Here is a 25,152-nt window from a genome sequence, read left to right on the forward strand (position 1 = left end):
TTGGTGCTACACCACTGCTCTCGAAGGAAAGATGGAGCTCAAGCTAGGTACTTTGAAGAATTCCCTCTCTCTAGAAGACATTTAAGGATGTTAAATGCATGATGTAGTAGTTAAGAGCAGGTGAATTCTAACCTGGAGAACCGGGTTTGATTCCCCACTCCTCCACCTCAGAGGCAGAGGTTTATCTGGTGAACCAGATGTGTTTCCGCACTCCTACATTCCTGCTGGGTGACCTTGGGCTAGTCACAGTTCTTCGGAGTTCTCTCAGCCCCACCTACCTCACCAGGTGTCTGTTGTGGGGAGGGGAAGGGGAAGGAGCTTGTCAGCCACCTTGAGTCTCCTATCACGCTCTCAGCTGAAGGAGAGGAGAATAATGTAACCTGCTTTGGTTCCTTCCCCCCTCTCCAAGAGATAGATGGAATATAAATGGGGGTAAATAAATAAATGATACAATACATAATTGAAAGGAAAGAGTAGAGAGACCTGAGTGGCTTGCCTGGCGGTTAATGGTGGATGTTTCCTTTGACCTGGAGATTTCCAGCACGCTCTGTCTTCACCACAACACAACACCCACCCAGTTAAGTCAAGGAATGCACACGTGCTAAATATTGCATGAATAGCAGTGTTTTGTTTTGAATGTAATTGCCTATGGCTTAGTCATGGCAAAAAAAGCAAATGGCATTCGACAGGAAGATTGCTGAAACAGCAGAAGAGCAAAGGCCGCAGGTAATGTTGTGTTCCGCTAAGTTTCCTGCACAGCAGAGAGACTGAAGAGACTTCACAGCAGTTTCCTCACCCGGGGAAAAAAAAAGGGCTCTGATTGCTTCTGGCACTGTGGCAGATGCCAGATTCGCTAGCAAAGCGATGTTAATGGGGTGCTATTTTACAATAGCCTGCTGCAATTAACCTATTTGCATGAATTACTGGGACGGTGAGCCATCAAAACAGAGGGGCACGTGTTTAGCACTCCACATCGCCAGATCACAAACGAAATCTCGATCTGCGTTAAAGCGAGATAATTTCATGACCGTTCTCGATAGCGTTTCTGGTGCTTTCGCCCCACTCTTGAAAGTACAGTGTTACGATTATTGCTTGAGGAGCATTTTTTTTAAAATAAATAGAAAACATGAATTGAATCCCACAGTTTATTTTATGATATGAACATATCCCTTCTTGATTGTGCAATGGGACTGGTCAGTTTATTATGGCTGAACATTTCTACTACAAATAGATACACACACAAACAATCTAAGAAGATCTGCTCATAATAGGGTTGCCATCTCTGAGTTGGGAAATACCTGGAAATGGGAGGTGAAGTCTGAGGGGGGGGGGAGGTAGAAGAGTTTGGATTTATATCCCCCTTTCTCTCTTGTAAGGAGACTTAAAGGGGCTTGCAATCGCCTTTCCCTCCCCCCACCCCCAACAACACACACCCTGTGAGGTAGGTGGGGCTGAGAGAGCTCAGAAGAACTGTGACACACCCAAGGTCACCCAGCTGGCATGTGTTGGAGTGCACAGGTTAATCTAGTCCACCAGATAAGCCTCTTCAACTCAAGTGGTGGGGCGGGGAATCAAACCCGGTTCCCCAGATTAGAGTGCACCTGCTCTTAACCACAACCTGCTGGCTCTCAGGGAGGGGAGGGGAAGGGAAGGACTTCAGTGAGGTATAATGCATAGTCAAAGTGCAGATTTTGCCAGGTGGACTGATCTCTATCGCCAGGAGATAGACCGTATTAGCAGGAGATCACCAGCCACCATTAATTACTAGAAAAGTTTGGAAACAAATTATTCTAATGGCTAAGCCTCCTTAAATCAGTTGCTAGGAAGTGCAGGCAGGATGGTACTGTTGCTGTTTTCCTGTCTGTGGGCTTCCTGGGGGCAATTGGTTGGCCACAGTGTTTACATAAAGCTGGACTTGATGGGCCTATGGTCTTGCCCAGCGTGGGTCTTCTTGCGTTTTTATGTCCTTAATCAATCAAACAGTCCTGGTTTTTAGACATCTGGAAGAACAGCTTCTGGAACTTTCCCAGCAGTGCTCTTTTCGAAATACATCTTCTGGAGTTAGTGGGTCGAAAACTGCCACGTAACCTAAGTACCTACATAATCTAACTGTCAATTTGCAGAATTTCTCCAAAAGAATGCCAAAAATAATAAGCGAAAGGTAAGGCAAAAAGCAAACGCCGCTTTCCTCCCTTACACATTAAAATATATCTTCCATGAAGTTAGAACAAACAGAGATGTATACAGCAGCCAGTGGAGACATAAATCTTGATTCCTAGTAATCAATATCTGCCTGGTTCTTTTGTTTCCAGTAAATAACAATCCTGAGATCTTTTGTGGTAGCACTATAACAAAGTCTACTAAAGGAGTACTGGCAGCATTTTGTCTTTGATACGGTCAACAATATCACCGTTCTGAAATCAGTATAGTCACTCTGAGTGGCAGAAGTATCTGGAAGGAAATTTATAGAGGGTGTCCAGAAAGGACTTCCACCCAATCGTGTGTGTGTGTGTGATCAATAACACATTTGATATTGTACAGCAGCCTGTCAAAAGTATGATTTCTTTAAGAAAAAACAGAGGATAAAGCTATGTGAACCTTTCAAAAAAAGAGGCAGGCACAGTGACCTGTATCAGGTATCCTACATACAGGATTTGATAACATAAAGCAGGAAATTTGGAATATTCTGTTATTGGATCAGAAAAGAGGTCCTTCTCTTCCACCCAGGATACAAAACAACTGCATCATATAGGCAATCTTGCCCATCTTTAAAAAAAAATTCCTAATGATTTTACGCTTCAAGAAAAATAGTCATCCAACAAACGTGAACTGCTCTGAACAATGAAAGCGCTTTCCAAATGCTAAGTATTATTAGTAATTATATTGAGAAAAGGTTTTTTTTTACATTATACTTTTTATTAATTTCCTTCTTTAAAAAACATACTGAACATAAAACATACATGAAACCACTGAAACACATAAGACATCAACAAATATTAACATGTAACAACAAATGACCCACATTTACAGTTACCCAAACATAATCTATCCTACCCCAGCTACCCATAACAATAACACATAATTCAATACATCTAAATCAAATCAGTTACTTCACTGTTCTTTGGTAATTTATTCTTTAGCTTTATTAAACTAAAATATCTATACTATACTACCTTATTTTTCATTTCATATTTTTAATATTTAACCTACAAATATACCTTGTATTTCATAATGCTATATGTCCTTCATATTTTAATTTAAATAAATCTCTTTTCTTATCTAGGCCCTTTCAATATCCCATAATCATGATTGTATCCCTTTTATTGTGATGTAACTGCCCAATAGTTATTGCTTTGGACTTCCCCTGTTAAGTAACTGAATCCATGTTTATTTTTCTCTTAATAAAGGTGTACAATTTATTTTATGATACAACTTTTTTGCAGATTAACTTATTGCAATATAATTTTGTAAACCATTTCATATTATATATTCTTCAATCATTTTATCCTTTGAACTCTTTTCTAGATATATAATAAGCTTCTCCCAAGTTTTCAAAAACTTTTCTCGTGGGAGTTCTTTCAATCTCGTCGATAATCTGTCCATATTTAGGTATTCTATAACTTGGGTCATCCATTCTTCTTTTGTTGGTGAAGCTTCATTCTTCCATACTTAGGAATGGTTTTGAATCAAATACTGTAGGAGGACTCGACTAGAGTTCTTTGCCAGTCCTGCTACCCCTTAGACAAAGATGTTGAAGGTTAAGCTACAGATTGTTATATCATTCTGTTATTTTTGTCGCTCTTTTTAGCTATTCTAAGCTCATACAAGCTGGTCTGATCTCATCAGATCTCAGAAGCTAAGTAAGATTGATCCTGGTTAGTATTTTGATGGGAAACCACCAAGGAAGTCCAGGAGTGCACCGACAAACTACATCTGTCCTATGTATTGTTGAAAGCTTTCGTGGCCAAAATCATGGGGTGTTGTGGGTTTTCCGGGTTGTAGGGCCGTGTTCCAGTAGCATTTTCTCCTGACATTTCACCTGCATCTGTGGCTGGCATCTTCAGAGAATCTTCATCTGTTCTTATCTTGCCTTTAAAACTCTATGGATAGTACAAGGTCACCGTAAGTTGGCTACACCTTGACAGATCTTTCCACCACTAAGTTCGTACAATGAATGAGGAGTGAGATTGGAACAGGAAGCTTCACCCTGGTTTACACACATAGATCCTATCCACACACATGTGTATACATGTCATCTCTCCATAAGCCCCAGAGCTAGAAATTTCATGGGGCGTTAGTATATTGAGGTGGTGGGATAGGGTTGTTTGCTCCTCATTGGCCGTTTCCCCCCTTTGAAAAGAAAAGCAAGGCTTACCGGGCTTTGTTAACCACGAGTGTTTTGAGCCACAGAAAGTCATGTTTCCACTGCTCGCCGCTTCCGCTGGTCTGGTTTATAAAAGGCCATTCTGAACAGGGGCAGAAATGACGCGTGCTGAGAGGTTGCAAGGGTGGCAGAATCGGGGTGGCTGCGTTGTCGCCACTCTGGTAGTGGGGAGTTCTGCTGGACCCCGCGTTACTTGGAGCAAGTAGTGCGCAACAAAAGGCGAGTGGGGAAATGGCCATTAATGCCTATTTTCCTTTATATCTCTTCAACAAAAAAGGGTTTGAAATGTACATTTTTAAAAAATGAAAGCTGGGGACTCAGGGAGGGAGCATAGCAAATTTCTTGGGGGGGCATTGCCCCCATATGTTTCCTATAACTAGAATCTATTCTCCATTCTCAAAAAGAAGGAATTCCGAGCATGTGGGGAGAACTTACCACAATTATTAGCCCCAACTCACTTTGAATGTCTGAAAGAGACTATTTTGCCATTATGATAATTATATGACTTTCCCTCCCTTCCAGATTCAGCAACAGATTAATGTCTGTAAAGAAATAGCATCAGTGGTAACTCTGTTTGTTCCTCCAAACGGGTGTGCTTGCAATGGGCAATAGTGCAACCCTGTACACAACTTTTGCATGAAGGGAACGCGTGCTCAGTTTGGTTAGTATTTTAAGAACAAACTGACGGAAAACGAAAAGTGCCATGTTAGCTAATCATTACCCTGACCATAATTGTCACAAACAGAATTTCTTTATAGATTTTGGATGTTTCTTTCCAAACAAGGCTTAGTGATTGTGAGCTAAGAGGATTTGAAGAAATTTAATCTTAAGGCGGAGATGTCCCTGAGTTCTGTGCTAAACAGCTTATAAAGGTCATTAAAAAAAATTAACTTATCTTGCCGAATAAAGCCATTTTAATGCACTCTTGAGCTACAAAGGAATCGCAGCTGAAACCTTTAGGCCAATGGTCCACTATATTTTCCCCTCATTAGTAAGGACAGCAAATATCTACATTTGGATTTTACCACTACAATTGTCCCTGATTCATTATTCTTCATGATTAAATAGAAGGAGAGCACTGAGCTAGCTGGGCAAGAATATCGTGTCCTTATTTCATTGAGTCACTTTGCAGCTCAAATTGGTACATGGTGTAGGAAGAGCAAAAATAGAGCTGTTATTTCAAGCAATTCCACTGGGACCAAAAACCCTAGCTGGCTGGAAGCCATAAGAATGGATTCATTTTACACTAAATACACCATAGTTTGTAATTCCAATCAACTGAGTGTTGAGCAGAGCAGTCTTTTCTTACTTGAGATTCTTTCCTTGGAAACGTAAAGACAAGAAGAAGAAGAAGAAGAAGAAGAAGAAGAAGAAGAAGAAGAAGAAGAAGAAGAAGAAGAAGAAGGAGAAGAAGGAGAAGGAGAAGAAAAAGAAGAAGAAGAAGAAGAAGAAGAAGAAGAAGAAGAAGAAGAAGAAGAAGAAGAAGAAGAAGAAGAAGAGGAAGAAGAGGAGGAGGAGGAGGAGGAGGAGGAGGAGGAGGAGGAGGAGTTTGGATTTATATCCCCCCCTCTCCTGCAGGAGACTCAAAGGCTTACAAACTCCTTTGCCCTTCCCCCTCACAACAAACACCCTGTGAGGTAGGTGGGGCTGAGAGAGCTCCGAGAAGCTGTGACTAGCCCAAGGTCACCCAGCTGGCGTGTGTGGGAGTGTACAGGCTAATCTGAATTCCCCAGATAAGCCTCCACAGCTCAGGCGGCAGAGCTGGGAATCAAACCCGGTTCCTCCAGATTAGATACATGAGCTCTTAACCTCCTACGCCACTGCTGCTCCTAAACTGCATGTAACAGCTGGCACAGCTGTGCACACTGTGGACCATTCTGTGGACATTCATTCTGTGGACACTGGCACCATTTTAGAGGAAATTTTAACTGTTTTAACATTGCCATGTTAAAAATGGCTGTTTCAGCACTTGAAAAGGCACGGGGGTGGGAGACAAGATTGCCTGGTGTTGCTCACAGTGATTTTAAAATTTCCTCACAAATGGCATTATCTTCCTGTGGTCGCTGTACTCTTAAGCTCAGTTCTGTATACCAGGCCTCCTCTGAGATGAAGAGGCATTCTTGGATGGGAGAGAAGGAAGAGCAGAAAGCTGAGGAAGAAACTCCCACCATTCATTTTTTTTAATTATTAAAAATGTTTTACAGTTGAAGGAAGCCCTGTAGCTTCTTCTCTTATAAGATGCCCCTTACAAAGTATAACATTTCATTGACTATGTCTCTTCACATTGTGCCTAAGGAAAGAAAACTGAACCACCTGTTCATCTCCCACCATGATGATTCTGAACCCAGCATTTCTCCAGGAGATCACATCAACCTGCACCTTGATCCTCCTTGATCTGAGGTTGCAAATGCCTTAGCAGACCAGGTGCTCGGGAGCAGCAGAAGCAGCAGAAGGCCATTGCTTTTGCATCCTGCAGGTGAGCTCTCAAAGGCACCTGGTGGGCCACTGCGAGTAGCAGAGAGCTGGACTAGATGGATTCTGGTCTGATCCAGCTGGCTTGTTCTTATGTTCTTATCTGGCAGTATATTGTCATATATCAATGATGTTCCTGAGACAACCTTCTTTTTGCGGTGCGTTCTCCAAGGATTGTCGCATGGCAACAGCTAGATCAAGGGCCTTCTCTGTGGTAGCTCCTATCCTCTGGCATGATCTACAAGTGAGGATATGAAGGGTGCTTTTGCTGCCTGTATTTAGGAAGGGGAGCAAAGTTGATGCGTTTCAGAAGGTATTTGGCAGAGGGTAAACTGTCTGGGCAGATTTGGCTGCATTTTTGAATCTGCGTTTTTACTTCATTCATGATTTAGTGAAAAGGCATGCTAGCGTGACAAATTGTGTTTTGATCACCATTTTCAGATTTCTAAGAACATAAGAACAAGCCAGCTGGATCAGACCAGAGTCCATCTAGTCCAGCTCTCTGCTACTCGCAGTGGCCCACCAAGTGCCTTTGGGAGCTCACATGCAGGATGTGAAAGCAATGGCCTTCTGCGGCTGTTGCTCCCAAGCACCTGGACTGTTAAGGCATTTGCAATCTCAGATCAAAGAGGATCAAGATTGGGAGCCATAAATCGACTTCTCCTCCATAAATCTGTCCAAGCCCTTTTTAAAGCTATCCAGGTTAGTTGCCATCACCACCTCCTGTGGCAGCATATTCCAAACACCAATCACACGTTGCGTGAAGAAGTGTTTCCTTTTATTAGTCCTAATTCTTCCCCCCAGCATTTTCAATGAAAGCCCCCTGGTTCTAGTATTGTGAGAAAGAGAGAAAAATTTCTCTCTGTCAACATTTTCTACCCCATGCATAATTTTATAGACTTCAATCATATCCCCCCTCAGACGTCTCCTCTCCAAACTAAAGAGTCCCAAACGCTGCAGCCTCTCCTCATAGGGAAGGTGTTCCAGTCCCTCAATCATCCTCGTTGCCCTTCTCTGCACTTTTTCTATCTCTTTGATATCCTTTTTGAGATGTGGCGGCCAGAACTGAACACAGTACTCCAAGTGCGGTCGCACCACTGCTTTATATAAGGGCATGACAATCTTTGCAGTTTTATTCTCAATTCCTTTCCTAATTATCCCCAGCATAGAGTTTGCCTTTTTCACAGCTGCCATGCATTGAGTTGACATTCCCATGGAACTATCAACTAAGACGCCCAAATCCCTTTCCTGGTCTGTGACTGATAGCACTGACCCCTGTAGCGTGTATGTGAAGTTTGGATTTTTTGCCCCTATGTGCATCACTTTACTTTTTGCTACATTGAACTGCATTTGCCATTTCATAGCCCATTTCTACCATCCAAATGTTATTGCCTTGTTTACCTGATGCCTCATCCTGTTGATTGTGCTCGACTTACACTACGTAATCTGCCTTGAGTCTTGGCGAGAAAGGTGGGTTATGAATAATGTGAATGAATGAACGAACAAACCAACCAACAAATATGTTCACAACATCAACTATTATAGGATATATTATTAAGACGAGATCTTATTGCATTCTTATTGCTTACCAAATTGCATTCTTATTTCTTAGCATTAGTTCTAGGAGGGAGAGCCTAGGTTATTGGAGAGAAGATTGAAAAAGGAAACTTGATTTTCCACATTGCCTTTTTCTCCCCATTTTGATTAGAACAGGGCCCCACTACTCTCATTATTTTTTACAGATTTAATCAAGACCAGGGGTCACCATTCATGTCCTCTCTTAATCACAATGATGACAATCAAAATTGGACATGGTGCCAATCTCCACGGACTGTCTCGCTGGAACCTTTGATCAAGCTTTAATTTTCTAAAATCTGAAAGTTTTAATCTCTGCCTCTAATATCTGCCATTAAGAGCTAAAGTAGATGGCACAACGCATCCTTGGATTCAAGAAGCACCTAAGGGCCAACGCACACAATTGGCTGGAGGAAGTGCTAACCATAATCTCACAAACGGCTACCAATGGTGCCTAGATAATTATTCAGGTCACAGATTTAGTTGATCCATAGGAGCACATGCTTAAGGATGGGCAAGAATGTAGTGTGTGAGTTTGGGGTTCAAGTCCTGTGACTCTCTATTTTGTCCTATTCTCAGTTGGATTCAATCCCCATTCTCTAGTTTCTCACATAAACACTTTCCACTGGTGAGATGTGGTGACAAGATGGGAATACTTTCTGTGAATGTGCTGTTCCTCATTCTCGTCTTGCTCTCCTGGATTCTCTGTTTCTCTTGTGTTGCCTTTTCACAAATACTGATCCCCTCAGTTTAGTCCTAAACAGAGGTGGGATCCAGCAGGTTTTCACAGGTTCCCAAGAGTAGGTTACTAATTATTTGTGTGTGCCGAGAGGGGGTTACTAATTGGTGATTTTGCCACGTGATTTTTGCTTTAGTTATGCCCTCCTCTCAGCAGTAGCGCGCAGAACTTGAAGCAGTCTAGCAGGAGGTGCACCGGCGTGCATGGCAGCCTGCGCCTGCGTGCATTCGTTTCCCGCCCAAGGACTGGCGCAGCAGCTGCGTCCTTGCCACAGCCCTGCCCAGGAATGCCCCGCCCCCGGAATACCCGGTCACGCCCCCGTCGTGCCCCGCCCAGCCCATTGGCGCAACACCACAGTTTGAATCCCACCACCATGGGAACCTGTTACTAAAAATTTTGGATCCCACCACTGGTCCTAAACCTGTACCTGAAAGAGGTTATGGTTTTCCCAGGGAATTCCTTTTATGAAGAGAGTTATCTGGGTAATACCTTTGGAGTGGCAATGCTTCCTGTCAAAGGGATATAAGTTTTCAGAACGGAATTTGAGCCCACATCTGCGGCATTCCTAGAAATCTACTAGGTACAGCTTCTATCTGTGCTGGATAGCTCCTTTTCCCAATAAGATGAAAGTACCACCTTTCCGGCTGTAAACAAATTAATAATCACTTCCAACTAACTGTCCCCAAAAGCTAACTGTTCTATATATATATATAAACCTTTATTAGGCATAGAATCCATATAACAGCCAATATTGTCCAAACAAGTATCCCATGCATGTTCTATATAATGCATCTCAGGGAACCATATTCCCCCATGTTGTTCTCAGCGTGTTTTCTAATAATCCATTTCCAAAACTGGAAAATGCCATGAATCAGAGGGAACTCGTGCCTAAAGTAAAAGGAAAAATATTAAGCTAATAATAATTATAGTGTACAATGCAGCAAGCAGTTGCTTAATACATTCACAACGCATAGCAAAACGTTATTTTACAATACAATGAATAATACTCAAATGAGTCCTTTCTAGAACCATTTGCCAGATATGAACCATTTTCTAAAATAATGGCTGAACTGGCTGCTTTCCAGATTGTACATCTGTTCTAGGATTTAAGAGGAAATAAGTTTTGTAGCACAGAGAAAGCTCAATTAATTTTTTTTGGTAGGGATTACATGGAGTATTTTCAGATCATCTGAGAAATAATTCATATGTAAAGAGGCTCCCTGTGATTCAGGACCCTTTGAATTGTTCTTCGGGAAGGTCACTGGGGTGTTTTTTCTCCCACCCACCCTATTTGAAATCCCCATGTGAATTTATATCCGTCCATGTTCATGGGAGATACCTGGGGAGATCGATGGATGGATGGTGAGGCTTTTGCTCCGTACGTACATTCATCTGAAGCTATGGACAGAGTTCATACAAATATAAGCTTATACATCCATAGGCTCTGAACTGGTGATAGGTGTGGTGAAAGACTGTGAACACGGACGGTGGTGGAAAATGCAGTCATAAGAACATAAGAACAAGCCAGCTGGATCAGACCAGAGTCCATCTAGTCCAGCTCTCTGCTACTCGCAGTGGCCCACCAGGTGCCTTTGGGAGCTCACATGCAGGATGTGAAAGCAATGGCCTTCTGCTGCTGCTGCTCCTGAGCACCTGGTCTGCTAAGGCATTTGCAATCTCAGATCAAAGAGGATCAAGATTGGTAGCCATAAATCGACTTCTCCTCCATAAATCTGGCCAAGCCCCTTTTAAAGCTAAGTCACAACTGACTGTAGGGTTGTCAAAGCAAGAGGTACATGGTGGCGGTTTTGGTTTAAAAACTGGGCAGTTGAAGTTTCTGATGCTTTTTCTGCATTTGCTGTGTTTATTCGTTTGTTATTGATTGTTTTGTAATGTTTTTTGATTTGGAGCCTGCAGATCTACTGAAGCTACAACTGATCTCCGTGCTATAGGGATCAATTCCCCCTGGAGAAAATAGCAGCTTTGGAAGGTGGACTCTCTGGCATTACACCCTGATAAAGTCTCTCCCTCCCCAAAACCCCATCTTTACCATGCTTTACCCTCAAATCTCCAGGAATTTCCCAATTCGAAGTTGGCAACAATACCTAGCCCCCTCGGGGGGGGGGGGGCAGGAATGCTGAAGTAAAAAAAGTTTGGACAAATAAATAAATAGATTCCATTTTTTCCAGCGGCTTCTAAGAAGTCGCTTTTGAGATTTGGCTGCACTGGATATGGTCTGAGCGTCACGTCTCTCTAAATGAATTTTCCTAGTGAGAGCCATCATTACTGGGTGGATTCCCTCCCCCGTCCTATTTTAAATTATTCTGTAGGCCGTTCTATAGCTTTGTGGTGCATGCAGGGGAAACAATTCTCTCCCGTTCCCTTTAACAGACACCAGTGTATAAATAGTACTGGTGAGCACTGGGTGTTTTCTTTTTTTTCCTCCTTCCAGAATACATAGAAGGTCAGGGAAAACATTTTCCTTTGAAATGAAAAAGGAGGCAAAAACAAGAATTTTAATAACAGACTTGACACGAGAGCAGCGTAATACCGGCATGAATTACACTAGGTACTAAGCTTTTATTGGCAGCCACAGATTGCTTTGTTTCTCTCCCTGACATAATATTCAAGACAGGGTTTATGTTTGCCCAGAACTGGGTTGTTCACGAGAGTCCATGCAAATCAAACACTTGATTTATGCACCGTTCCATTGGAGGGTGTAACATTAAATTTAATTTTGTACGGGAGGCCTGGGCTTCCACAATGCCCGGGGGCTGACATTGTGAACTAGGCAGAGAGGTGCAGAGGAATTCATTACCATTTCCAATATGCGAAAATGCTGCATTTGAATGAAACATTTGTCTCTTGTCAGAAAGGAGTAATGTCGACTCTCTTTGCAAGTTTTAAAAAAAAACTTCTCCCACCACTTCTCACTTTCGGTTTTATCGCCCATTCAGCAAACTGGGGTCTCGGGTTATCGGTAGAACTTCTCAGGGAGGAAGGAATCTTCATAACAGGAAGGAATTTTCATGAGGTCTAATCTTCATAAGAATGAGTGATAATTTAGGATGTTGATCCTGAGCATGTAGGGGCGTACCGCCCAGGGGGAAATATGGGGACAAATGTCCCCAGGCTGTGGCCATTTAGTCACATGGGGGGCACAGAAAATTGCCCCCCCCACACACACACATGTCCTCTTTCCCCCTGGGTCCATACACTGACTTCAGGATCTGGTGCTAAAAAAGTTTTTTTGTCGTGGTGGGGGGGACTCAGATTTTGCAACAGGCTACATTTTCCCTATATACACCTCTGCAAGCATGTCCATATCTTAAGCTTTGTTCAACTGAGATCCATCAAAACCAATACTGCCTAGATGGGTAACAGTTAGTCTGTAAGACCTCATGCAGAGGGAGTTAATTCCCAGCTCTGCCACCTAAGATCTTTTAGCTGGAGATACCTTGCCTTACACCAAGCTTTGCCCCTCCCACACTGGAATTATTATGATTGATAAGTTGTCTCATACATGTAGCAATGGGGCTGAGATGTTACTGCTGTAATTCCTGTAATTCCTGGGTAGAGCCATGAATTTGGCAAGGACTATACATACTCCTCTGACAAGGACTATATATACTCCTCTGAAGATGCCAGCCACAGATGCAGGCAAAACGTCAAGAGAGAATGCTGCTAGAACACGGCCATACAGCCCAGAAACCACACAGCACCCAAACAAATACATACTTTCTGTTGGGCTTCGTGTACTGGCTCTATAGTCTGTTGCTCAAGGGGGTCTACTGTCCTTGGACAACTCACCAGCCTTGTATATTTCCAAGCTTTTCCCCCAAGATTTCCCCCATCAGCCTCTGTCATACTGGAGGTCCTGAATTTCACACACTTTTCTGCATCTTATCAGTAAAGTTGCCAACTCCAGGTTGAGGAATATCTGGCCATTTAGGGGGTGGAGCCAGAAGATGACAGGGTTTGGAGTAGGGAGGCCCTTCAATGGAGTATAATGCCAGAGTCCACTTTTCAAAGCAGCCATTTTCTCAAGGGGAATTGATCTCTGTCACCTGGAGATCAGTTGTAATCATGGGAGATCTTAAGCCACCATCCTGAAGGTTGGCTACCCTACTTATCAGTGAGTCTTTAACACTGTGGTGGTGAACCTTTGGCACTCCAGATGTTATGGACTACAATTCCCATCAGCCCCTTCCAGCATGGCCAATTGGCCATGCTGGAAGGGGCTGATGGGAATTGTAGTCCATAACATCTGGAGTGCCAAAGGTTCACCACCACAGCTTTAACATCTCCAAACATCTTTCTGGCTCCAAGCACTAATCGCACCACGAACAGGTTTTTCCCTCCTCATATTGCTACAGTACCCAGCCAGCCTGATTTCGGGAGCTAAGCAGCGTTGGCCTTGGTTAGTACTTGAGTGGGAGATCACCAAGGAAGTCCAGGGCTACTATGCAGAGGCAGGCAACAGCAAACTATCCTTGTATTACCTTGAAAACCCTATGGGGTTGCCATAAATTGCCCTATGGCATCACCATTTGAAGACCCCTGATCTGGATGGTCCAAGCTCGCTTGATCTCATCAGATCTTGGCTGTTAAGCCAGGTCACCCTCATTAGTATTTGGATGGGAGACCACCTAGGATGACCACCTCAGTTCACTGGTTGCCTTGAAAGCCAACGTGCAGTGGCTGCAACTTGACAGCCCTTTCCACCACCACTGGGAAAATGTGGCTGGTGGCGCAGTCTTGAAAAGGGAATGGAGAGCAGGTAGCCAGGGTAGACTATGGTTCTCTTCCAATGATTGGTGGACAATGTAGAGGAAAGCAAAGGGAAACCCAGAGTTCACTGCATGGGGAGAAAAACGACTCAGAAATGACCAGTGTTTAATTATAAAACGATACCTGATTGGAGGAGGGAAGGAGCCATGAACTGGTGGATCTTGCAGGATCTCATTCCCTGAAATAAAAAGCAGTTCTTCGATGTCATGTCTGAACACATAGCCTTTCAAAACGGAGTCTTTTGTCTTGCCAAAACCTGATAGACTCCTAATCTTAAATGCTGAAGCTATTTTCTTTGTTCAGCTAACGAATGGCATGGTGATGAATACACATAAGGTAGAATTGATCCACTTAATTCATCATTTGTACATATGTATGGATTCAAGCCCTTATAAATTAATTCTGGGATTAAACGCCTATGCCTACACTCCATCTTTTTATGCAGAAGACCCCAGTTTCTAGGCAAAGGGCCTTAGAAGCTTGGAAAGATGTTTCCCTGTCTGGGGACCTTGGACTACCATCACCAGTCAGAACAGAAAATACTGAACTAGAAGGACCAATGGTCTGACTTCCTGGGTTCAGAAGATGAAATTGTGGGAAAATGGATGACAGATTATTAATTCCAGGCTGAGTGCTTTGATGCAGATGTGGCCAGACATTACATAAGTAGCTCTAGAAGTCACCAGAAACTCTATGGTAAAACTCTATGGTCAAACCATAGAGTATCTGACTATTCCTAGACCTACCCTGTGTTACTTTTTTAAACTACAAGAGAAGTAGAATCACACACAATACTGGTTTCTTTCTCCTCCTGCCACTGCTTGGAGCAATGGTGGGCAATGGAAGCATGGGGAATGCTCCACACCCAATGGAGAATAGGACCCCTAAGTATGGTTTTAACAAGGGGTGGTCCCAGGAATGGCAATAATAGCCTCATCTGATATGGACAGGGCAAGGCCAATCTTATACAATCCAGCCTAACCACTATAAAACAAGTCAGGGGTCTAGTTTGTAGAACAAATAGGCCATCTGTGTGATAAGGCCCTACAAGCTTTCCTGCACCAATTCCTTTCTCCTGTAGCCTTCCCCCCTCCCCCCAGTGTTCTTCCTCTAGTTCCGTGGTGGTGAACCTATGGCACTCCAGATGTTCATGCAATGCTGGCAGAGGCTGATGGGAATTGTAGTTCATGAACATCTGGAGTGCCATAGGTTCGCCACCACTGCTCTAGTTGATCTCACTTCTGATGGGTAGCTAAACTGCGGTTGTATCAAAAACATTAGGGCACAAACATTTCAGTTGTGTTCACTTTTCTTCCAAAATGGCCTTATAAGCACACCGATTTATTTCCATGCACAGACTCTCTGTTCAAGTCAGTTGCTGGCAGCACATCTGACAACAGAGCAAATTTTTTCCTCATATCATTATCCCATTTGATGATTTCTTCAGCTTCAGTCGCATAGCTAATCCCTATTTGCAACCCAAATGCTCACCCAGAACAGTGTCAGATTGCTTAGAGCTTAAGTGACCATGTTATCAGAGGACCCTACAGCCTCTTTAAAATGCATCGACTTCAAGGGTCATCATTAAAGGGGCCAGTACATCTTTGACGTTGAATTGTCTGTCTGCTCCCGGTCTAACACAGACCTTTTACACTTCCATTAACATAGTCCTCCCCGTTCCTGTCTCTTCCTCCCCCCCTCCTTTGAATTTCACTGCATCTACATGGGTCAGAACTGCTTCAAAGCTCATTATATAAATATTGATTTCAATAAGGAAATCAATACGTTCGCCGAAACGGCATTTTTTAAAAATGTTTTTAAAAGGCCTGTATTTTGAGCTATTCAAGGAGTGAGCACCTGCAGCCACCACTACCACCCTACATTTCATAACAGTGGTAGGAACCCCAGCAGAATCAAGGGTCTTTGCTAGACAATGCAGTCTGTGCCCTCTTGTGTTCATCATGGAGAGCCAGCATGGTATAGTGGTTAAGAGCAGGTGGATTCTAATCTGGAGAACTGGGTTTGATTCCCCACTCCTCCACCTGAGTGGCAGAGGCTTATCTGGTGAGCCAGATGTGTTTCCGCACTCCTGGATGACCTTGGGCGAGTCACAGTTCTTTGGAACTCTCTCAGCCCCACCTACCTCACAAGGTGTCTGTTGTGGGGAGAGGAAGGGAAAGGAGCTTGTACGCCACCTTGAGTCTCCTTACAGGAGAGGAAGGTGGGGTATAAATCCAAACTCTTCTTCATCATCATCAACATGGACTGAACAAAAGTCTTTTGAACCATGAACAGTTGGGGAGACCTGCATGGTAAATCTCATTTTCACCAAGAAGTAAAGAAAGACATTAACTTTTCTGTTGATTTCACTATATTATAGTATTGAAGAAGAAGAAGAAGAAGAAGAAGAAGAAGAAGAAGAAGAAGAAGAAGAAGAAGAAGAAGAAGAAGAAGAAGAAGAAGAAGAGGAGGAGGAGGAGGAGGAGGAGGAGGAGGAGGAGGAGGAGGAGGAAGAGGAAGAAGAGTTGGATTTATATCCCCCCTTTCTCTCCTAAGGGGGACTCAAAGGGGCTTACAATCTCCTTACCCTTCCCACCTCACAACAAACACCCTGTGAGGTAGGTGGGGCTGAGAGAGCTCAGAAGAGCTGTGACTAGCCCAAGGTCACCCAGCTGGTGTGTGTTGGAGTGTACAAGCTAATCTGAATTCCCCAGATAAGCCTCCACAGCTCAGGTAGAGAGGGGAATCAACCCGGTTCCTCCAGATTAGAGTACACCTGCTCTTAACCACTACGCCACTGCTGCTCCTATTTCAATCTGCTTCTTCTACATAATCAACCACGATATCTTATAAGAGCATTCTCTACAGCACAGGTGTCAAACTCGCAGCCCTCCAGATGTTACAGACTCCATTTCCCATCATCCCCTGCCAGCATCATGCTGGCAGGGGATGATGGGAACTGTAGTCCATAACATCTGGAGGGCCACGAATTTGACATCTATGCTCTGCAGAGTTGGCAGCTCTTCACTGGTAACCCTGAAAGACAGGGATGGAAACCTTACCTAATTAAAAGGTAAAGGTAACGTTTCCCCTTCTGTCGTATCCAAACCTGGGGTACCACTGCAAGAAGTGATTTCATAGGCAAGCCGCTTTTGTGGGGTAGTTTGCCATTGCTTTCCCCGCCTATTCTTTACCCCTAGCTATGTGCTAGGTACTCATTTACCGACCAAGGAATGGATGGATGGCTGAGTTGACCATGAGCCAGCTGCCAGGATATCTGACCCACAGGGGGCTTGAACTCCTGACAGTATAAGTGGCAGTGCAAGCACTTAACCACTACGCCACGCGGCTCCTTTACCAAATTAGCATCCCACAATACCGCTATGTCACTTCTGTCTGCATGACTGGAAGTGACAACACCACATTGCTGGACACTCTAGGATTTCCCAGAGTTTTGGATGAATCCTAGGGCATCCCACAGTGTTGTGGCATAACTTACAGTTAGGCAGCAGGAAGTGATATGGTGGTGTCCCAAAATGCCATTTCACCCCCATTTTCCCCTTGCTGCCTTGCTGAAATACTTGAAATACATCTGCCCTATGACCTGTGTTTGCTCTGAGGTATCTCAGTGGCCTGCCTTAACAACCTGAAGACATCTACTGTAGAAAAACAGTCCTTGCTAACAGATGTAAGCACTGTATAGTTTTGAATCGAGTGAATCAAATCACATTCTGGTATTTTTTGGAAGTTCCAAAGCAATAAAAAGATCGTTACGCTATAATCCAGGAAAATAAACTTTACCATTTGGTTTTCCTTAATATAACAATAAGGTCTTAGTGTTTTGATTCTAAATTGCGAAATAACAACAATGCATACATCTGCTTAGACAGCATCAGAGAACTTTCTGAAAGTGAAATGCCTTTCATCTTATTCTCAAGCTGCAATGGCGTTATGTAAACTGGAACTATATCCTCAGTTTTCCTTCCTGATTACTATGCATGTTGGACTTGGCATAGTGCTGAGCAGGAAGAGTTAGTAAATTTCAGCAGTTGAAACTTGGTTGAAAATCCACATAATTATGCATGTTAAAATGACTCCCTGAGACGTTCCCAAAACGTAAGGCGCTGGTGTGGGAACTAAAGCCATAGGAGTAAACTGAGGAAGGGATAGTTCTATCAAAAAACACAACTGCGGTTTAGGAAGGTACTAATGTATAGTGCAGAAGCCTCAACTTTATGACCATGGACGCCATGGTACCCCACTTTCCTGGCAAATGTTTTTAGAAAGTAGGTGGGGCCAGGTGGGGATTTTCACCCAGCAAGGCGATTTGATTGGCAGTGCAGATTTTTAAAAACATTGCTATTGCAATAGCTGCCATCCTGGCACACTGTAAGCTGCAGCAGCAGTTTGATCCTGGCTCCGCCTCCTATGGCGGCCATTTTGTTGGAGCTATTTTATGACTGTGCCCACCAAACTGTATCAGAATTCCAAAGAGGCCGATCATATGCTGTGCTAGTAGAACAGTGGACACGGTCTGAATCCATTTACATTTAGGAAGAAACTATCTGGAAGACTGAGGGCAAAATTCAGACAGATACAGAATTCTGATGGATGCAACAGTCAAAATTTATTCTTTTATGTATTTTGATGTTTGCTCCTTTATTTGATGCAAAGTTTCAAACAGTTCCAAAGTAGCAGTTATATCTGAAAAACTGTATGTATCCTTATGCTGGAAAAGTATTCTACTTTCCTACTAACATTTTTTACCGGGTAACATTTTTACCCCTACCAGTAGCAGAAGAAGAAGGGTTTGGATGTATATTCCCTATTTCTCTCCTGTAAGGGGACTCAAAGGGGTTTACAAGCTCCTTTCCCTTCCTCGCCCCACAACAGACACCTTGTGAGGTGGGTGGGGCTGATATAGCTCCGAAGAACTGTGACTAGCCCAAGGTCACCCAGCTGGCATGTGTTAGAGTGTACTGCACAGATAAGCCTCCACAGCTCAAGTGGCCGAGTGGGGAATCAAACCCGGTTCCTCAGATTAGAGTGCACACCAGAAGGTCTCTCACTGAAACAGGAGACTAGTCTCCTTACACGTTTCCTTGTAGAAGGCTGATCCCTACCATAGTTTCAGAGAGCCAACAATGAGTGCCATTTGGAACCTACCCCTAGATCGGAATGCAATGCTCTGTTAACAAAGTTCCCAGTTCTTTCCAGTGTAAATACTCCAGGCTGTTCTTCCAAATTTTGCCAGCTGATCTCTCCTCCCACTCACATAGAATTATAACAAAAACACAGGCCTCTATCTGGAGGATTCAGCCAGAAAACAACAGGAGAGTTTGCGCATATCCTTCCAGATTTATGGCAGACCTATTTGCGTTCTGCATTCATTCTGTAGACATTTGCAATAAATTCATTTGAAAGGGCAGCTTGCAGTGCCGAAACAGCAGCATGCATTAGCCCATGTAGTAGGAGACTGGGAGTTCCATTCCAAGCGTGGTCAGTTGAAACTTGATTGTTATTGGGGAATTATGGTTGCTATTAATCAGCATTCAGGTCTGTGGGGGTCTCTCATTGCACCAGTAATGTCTGTATCTAGGAATCACAGCATTGGTCTGGGTACAATTCTTCTCATTTAAAAATTATCAGTTTGAGCACTGTCCTTATACATTCTAAGCAATGAACAGTGCAGTCCTATGTTAATACTCCTTTCTACCTTACTGAAATCAATGGACTTAGACTGGAGTAATGTTGCATAGACGTATACTGAAAGTCTGGCAAATTACTCATCTAGAATGTGTTATTACTTTCATGGGCTCCTAGAGTTACCAACCCTAGAGTCTACCAACTCCTAGAGTTACCAACTCTAGGGTCCTTTCCACACCACAACGGTGAGGGGGTGCGTCGGCGTATACAATGCCGACACACACACCCCGGGACCGTTCGCATGGACGGTCCCTGGAGGGCTGCAGGTGGCGGTGCAGCCTTTGCACAGGCTGCGCCGTCGCTGAACACTTACCTCATCTCCTGGCTTCCAGCTCGTCACAGAGGCCAGGGGACACGCCCCTGCAGGCTGGAGCGATGGCTCTGGAGTCGCAGGCCACGGGGGCGTGTCCCCTGGCCTCTGCGACGAGCCAGAAGCCAGGAGATGAGGTAAGCGTTATAGGACAGCGCGGGGAAAATGGCGCCTTCCAGCCACTGCCGTTTGCACGGCAGTGGTTGGAAGCCGCTGCTTCCGAAAAACCTTGCTGGGTGTTGCAAGGCCGACGCTGCTGTGATGCAACGGCGGCGGCTGTGCGAACTCCTCCCCAGGGATGCTGTTTTTAGCGTCCCTGGGGCGCTCTTTACCGCCCATGTGGAAAGGGCCTAGGTTGGGAAATTGCTGGAGATTTGAAGAAGAAGAAGAAGAAGAAGAAGAAGAAGAAGAAGAAGAAGAAGAAGAAGAAGAAGGAGAAGAAGAAGAAGAAGAAGAAGAAGAAGAAGAAGAAGAAGAAGAAGAAGAAGAAGGAGGAGGAGGAGGAGGAGGAGGAGGAGGAGGAGGAGGAGGAGGAGGAGGAGGAGGAGTTTTTTCTCAACTGTGAGAAATTTCATAGCAGCTTCCAAACTCTTTCCCTTCCTCTCCCCACAACAGGCACCTTGTAAGGTAGGTGGGAGTTCTGGGAGAACTGTGACTAGCCCAAGGTCACCCAACAGGCTTCATATGGAGGAGTAGGGAATCAAACCCAGTTCTTCAGATTAGAGTCCACCATTCCTAACCACTGCTCCACACTAGCTCTAAACATGTATTTAACATGCAAAAGGTTCCAGGCTCAATCCGTGGCATGTCCAGTTGAAAGTACCAAGCAGGAGATAGTGTAAACTACCTCTCCCTAAGATCCTTGAGACATGCCACTAGTGTGATAGACAACACTGATCCTGATGGATTAAAAAGCTCTGATTCACTAAAAGGCAGCTTCATGTGTTAAACCCATGCAGGTCAAAACCCACCCACATAAAACAACCAAACGCTGATGTGATATGGGTTGGAATCTTGAAAGCCACCTTGAAGGTTTTTGAGCTATGTAGCTGTGTATAACTTTTTTATTAACTCACTCAATAAATCAACAGATGCGATCCATTTCTGAAATACCATAAATAAAGGAGGGGAGAACAGCTGAGGTTTGGCAAAACGATAAAAACCAGTGAGGATTCTTTAATAAAGTGATGTGTTACCCTTAAGAACATTAATGTGAAAGGCATAAAAAATGCATCTTAGGACAAGCTGTTGCTAGCAACACAATTCTCATACTTAGTCCTTCTGTTGATCTAATGTACTTTTTTCAGGGGGTGGGGGAGTCCCTTGTATTGGCCTCCAGTGCCTGTTTGGAGCAATATTGTGAGGCAAATGACCAGACGTAATGACTTTCCAAGGTCCTTGTGACTCCTTTTTAACATTCTGTTAGCATAAGTCCTGACTTTATTATTGACTACATTGAATACACAATGCACTGACCTCTGCCACCGGCAACTAAATCTCTTCCTGCAGATCTATCAAACTGATTTCATACACAGAGGAAGTGTTGGTGCGGGAAGGGAGGGGGCAGCAGAAGTTAACTGATCATTATTTTGTCCTGGGAAACTTTTTCGCACCCAGTGGGAAAGGCCGTCTTGTTCTTTTGATGCCGATTAGCATATAAGTCCATTATTGTGGTGTTAAGTGCTAATAAGCCATCGCCCTAAGGAAAGAAAGTATGCCAAAATAAACAGTGGTTGAGCATTTTTTTTTAAAGCACGTAAGAAGAGCCTTGCTGGATCGGACCAAAGGTCTATCTTATTTAGCATTCTGTTTCCAACGCTGGCAATCTGCCTCTGGGAAGCTCACATGCAGAGCTCAAAGCCGACCTTCTGACATTTGCAGGGCCATCCTATGCGGAGTTACACCCTCGTAAGCCCACTTAAGTCAATGAGCTTTGAAGGATGTAGCTCTGTCTAGGACTGTGCTGTTTGCACGTTGCCCCTGAACAAAGAGGTTCCATTCAGTTCTCAACATTACTAGCCACTGATAAATAGATTTCCATGAATTTGTATTTTCAAACACATCATATTCATAATTATATAAACCTGGACCAGTTCCCCCTACTTGCAGACTGTGGGCGTTTCCCCACTCGCCAGGATCCCCCCTATGCAGTGCGCGGCATCCCTGGCGCACGCCCGGGCATCCCCACGACCCCGCGGGGTCATCAAAAGGCGCCGTTTTCTCCAGCACCAGGGATGCCGCGCGCAGAGGGGGCATGGCAGCTGCAGCGTCGGGGCGGCTGTGCTGTCGCCACCCCTGTCATGGGGAGTGCCGGGGGACCCCGCACTACTTGCAGAGAGTAGCACGGGGCTTAAGGTAAGTGGGGAAAGGCCCTTAAATGTCCCAAATGATGTAGCCATTCCTCACACAAAACATGTTCCAATTTTTCTGGCCTTTTGCCAGCAATGTGATATTCTTTTTGAGAAAGGAATGATGAGAACTTTACAAACAGGGCCAGGCGAGGCTTCTGCCAGCTGTGGGAAATCACCCAGAAAGTGGCCAGATGCCTAGGGTTGCCAACCTCCAGGTAGGGTCTGGAGATCACCTGGAAATACAACTGATCTGCACATTAGAGAGAGATTACTTCCCCTGGAGAAAATGGCAGCTTCAGTGGGCAAGATCTGTGGCATTCTACCCCACTTCCTTCACCAATCTCCATCCTCCCCAGTCTCTACCCCAAGATCTCCAGACAATCCCCAATCAGGAAATGGCCACCACAGTAGCCAGCAGGAGAAAATAAACAGCTTTGAAATTGCCATTGGTGAGTCAATCCTCTCTAACAATCACCAGAAGCTCTATGGTTTTACTTCAGAGGAGCATGATGTCACTTCCAGGTTTCTCTGTCACTGGCAGTGCCCCCACATCCTCAACCCCAGTCTGCCTGCAACCCTAGGCCATGTAATAAATTTATATTTATTTATTTATTATTAGTTTTATATACCGCCCTCCCCCTGAGGGCTCAGGGCGGTTCACAACAGGTTAAAACATACATTAAAACATAATTTAAATACCAATTACATAAAAACAGAACCCATTAAAAAATGTGGACGGTGTCTGGCTACCCCCCTCCCCCCCTTGTGCCCACGGGAGGCCAGATGAGACGGTAGATGTATTTTTAACCAGGCTGGCCAAATGCCTGGCAGAACAGGTCAGTCTTGCAGGCCCTGCAGAAACTCTGTAAGTCCCGCAGCGCCCTGATCTCCCTAGGGAGCCTGTTCCACCAAGTAGGGGCCAGGGCTGAAAAGGCCCTGCCCCTCGTCGAGGCCAGCCTGATCATTTTTGGGCCAGGGATCACGAGTAGGTCCTCCTAACAAGACATTATGAGATAAAATCCTTCTCCCATAATCTGGGCCTGGTTTAGATACGTCGCCAGTCACTTCCCATTTATGGCTGGCATCACTGTGACATGCCACTGAAGATGCCAGCCATAGATGTGGAAGAAACATTAGGAGCAGAAACCACCAGTCCACAGTCACACAGTCCAGGAAACCCACAACACCCAGTCGATTCGGGCTACGAAAGCCTTCAACAATTTTAGAGACCCTCCCAGACAAATTTCTCTCTAGTGGTTTGAAGTGAGGAAGAATTCCAGTGTTCTTGTGAAACACACTAACACAGGCCCTGTCGTCACAGCCAAAATAAAACTTCTTGAGGCAGGATATAAAACACTTCCTCCAAGGACTTGCACTTACGTTTTTCCTGCCAAATGTTTTGAAAACATTTTATTTCCAGCTCAAAATGTTTTACATGGATCCTCTAAAATAGCAATCTTTTTTCCTAAAACGTTTTCACAACATTTCCCTGTTGCCTGTGTAGAGAAACAAGAAGCATTTTATTTCTCCCACCCAAAATTTGAAGCTCCACACCCACCTTCAATTCGGCTACTTTTAGTTTCTCTGTTCATCTGCCATTTTCTGCTGCTTCAGAGATTCTCTGGCTGTCTGCCATTTTCTGAAGCTCCCTACAAACGTTTTCTCATTTGGCATCATGGCTGCCCACCATTTCTGTCATTACTGTACATTAATAAATTCATTATTGCCTGCCAATTACGTGAACATGCTGTCTTTTCTTTTTAAAATTCTGTGTGATGTAGATTCCATGCTATATAGATTAGATGTCAGAATTGGCAAGGCTTCAAATACCGAGCCTGAACGGCATCAAAGTCATGCGTGCCTGAAACATTTTATTTTTAAGGGACATGTGGACAAAACCCATGAAAACGATGCTTTTCAAAACATTTACGAAACGTTTGGCAAACGTTTGAAATGCTTTGTGTAGAAAGGGCCATTGACCTATTCAAGTCCAGTAGCTTTTAGGACATCAGTAAGATTTGGAGGGTATAAACTTTCAAGCAACAAAGTTCTCTTTGTCTAATATGAGAGGGAATGGAAATCCCTTAGTTTCTATAGCTATTCCTTCATATTTCAGATGAAGGAAGCTCTGACTTTCGAAAGCTAGCTCTTCTGCTGCAGATCAATATGGCTACTCACCTAAAACTATCAACATTGTACTAGTTTTTTTTTTTAAAAAGAAGCCTCTCGCATTTCACGTTTTCTTTTAAAAAGACCATTTACCAAGCACCATTTCTCAACTTCATTCATTTTAACAGATCTGGCTCCCAGACTGCTAACGTTTTTTGCACCTGAAAGCAGTCCGCACTGAAAGTTTCCGGACTCCTACATTCCTGCTGGGTGACCTTGGGCTAGTCACAGTTCTCTCCAAACTCTCTCAGCCCCACCAGGTGTCTGTTGTGGGGAGAGGAAGGAAAAGGAGCTCGTAAGCCACCTTGAGTCTCCTTACAGGAGAGAAAGGTGGGGTATACATCTAAACTTCTTTTCATCTTCTTAATGACAATTGCTTTCCGTGTGGGATTACATGTGCATCTTTCTCATTCTTATGAACTTTTTTTTTAATTTAAAGCAAAAATAATTAGGGTTGGGGGGAGGCTTCCAACTTCTCTATCAACTCCCTTCAAGGGAAGAACTTGTGTTTCATTGACTGTAGTTTATGCAAATGAGGTCAGAAGCATTAACATATTGGAAGGAGCTGACATTTGTCCCTGATATATTGAATCGTTAGCATGACAGAATCACTTAAGCTGGATCCACTAACATCAGGTTTCCTCTCGTTATTGAC

This window comes from Sphaerodactylus townsendi, linkage group LG10 (assembly GCF_021028975.2).
Source record: "Sphaerodactylus townsendi isolate TG3544 linkage group LG10, MPM_Stown_v2.3, whole genome shotgun sequence".
NCBI classification, from domain to species: Eukaryota; Metazoa; Chordata; class Lepidosauria; order Squamata; family Sphaerodactylidae; genus Sphaerodactylus; species Sphaerodactylus townsendi.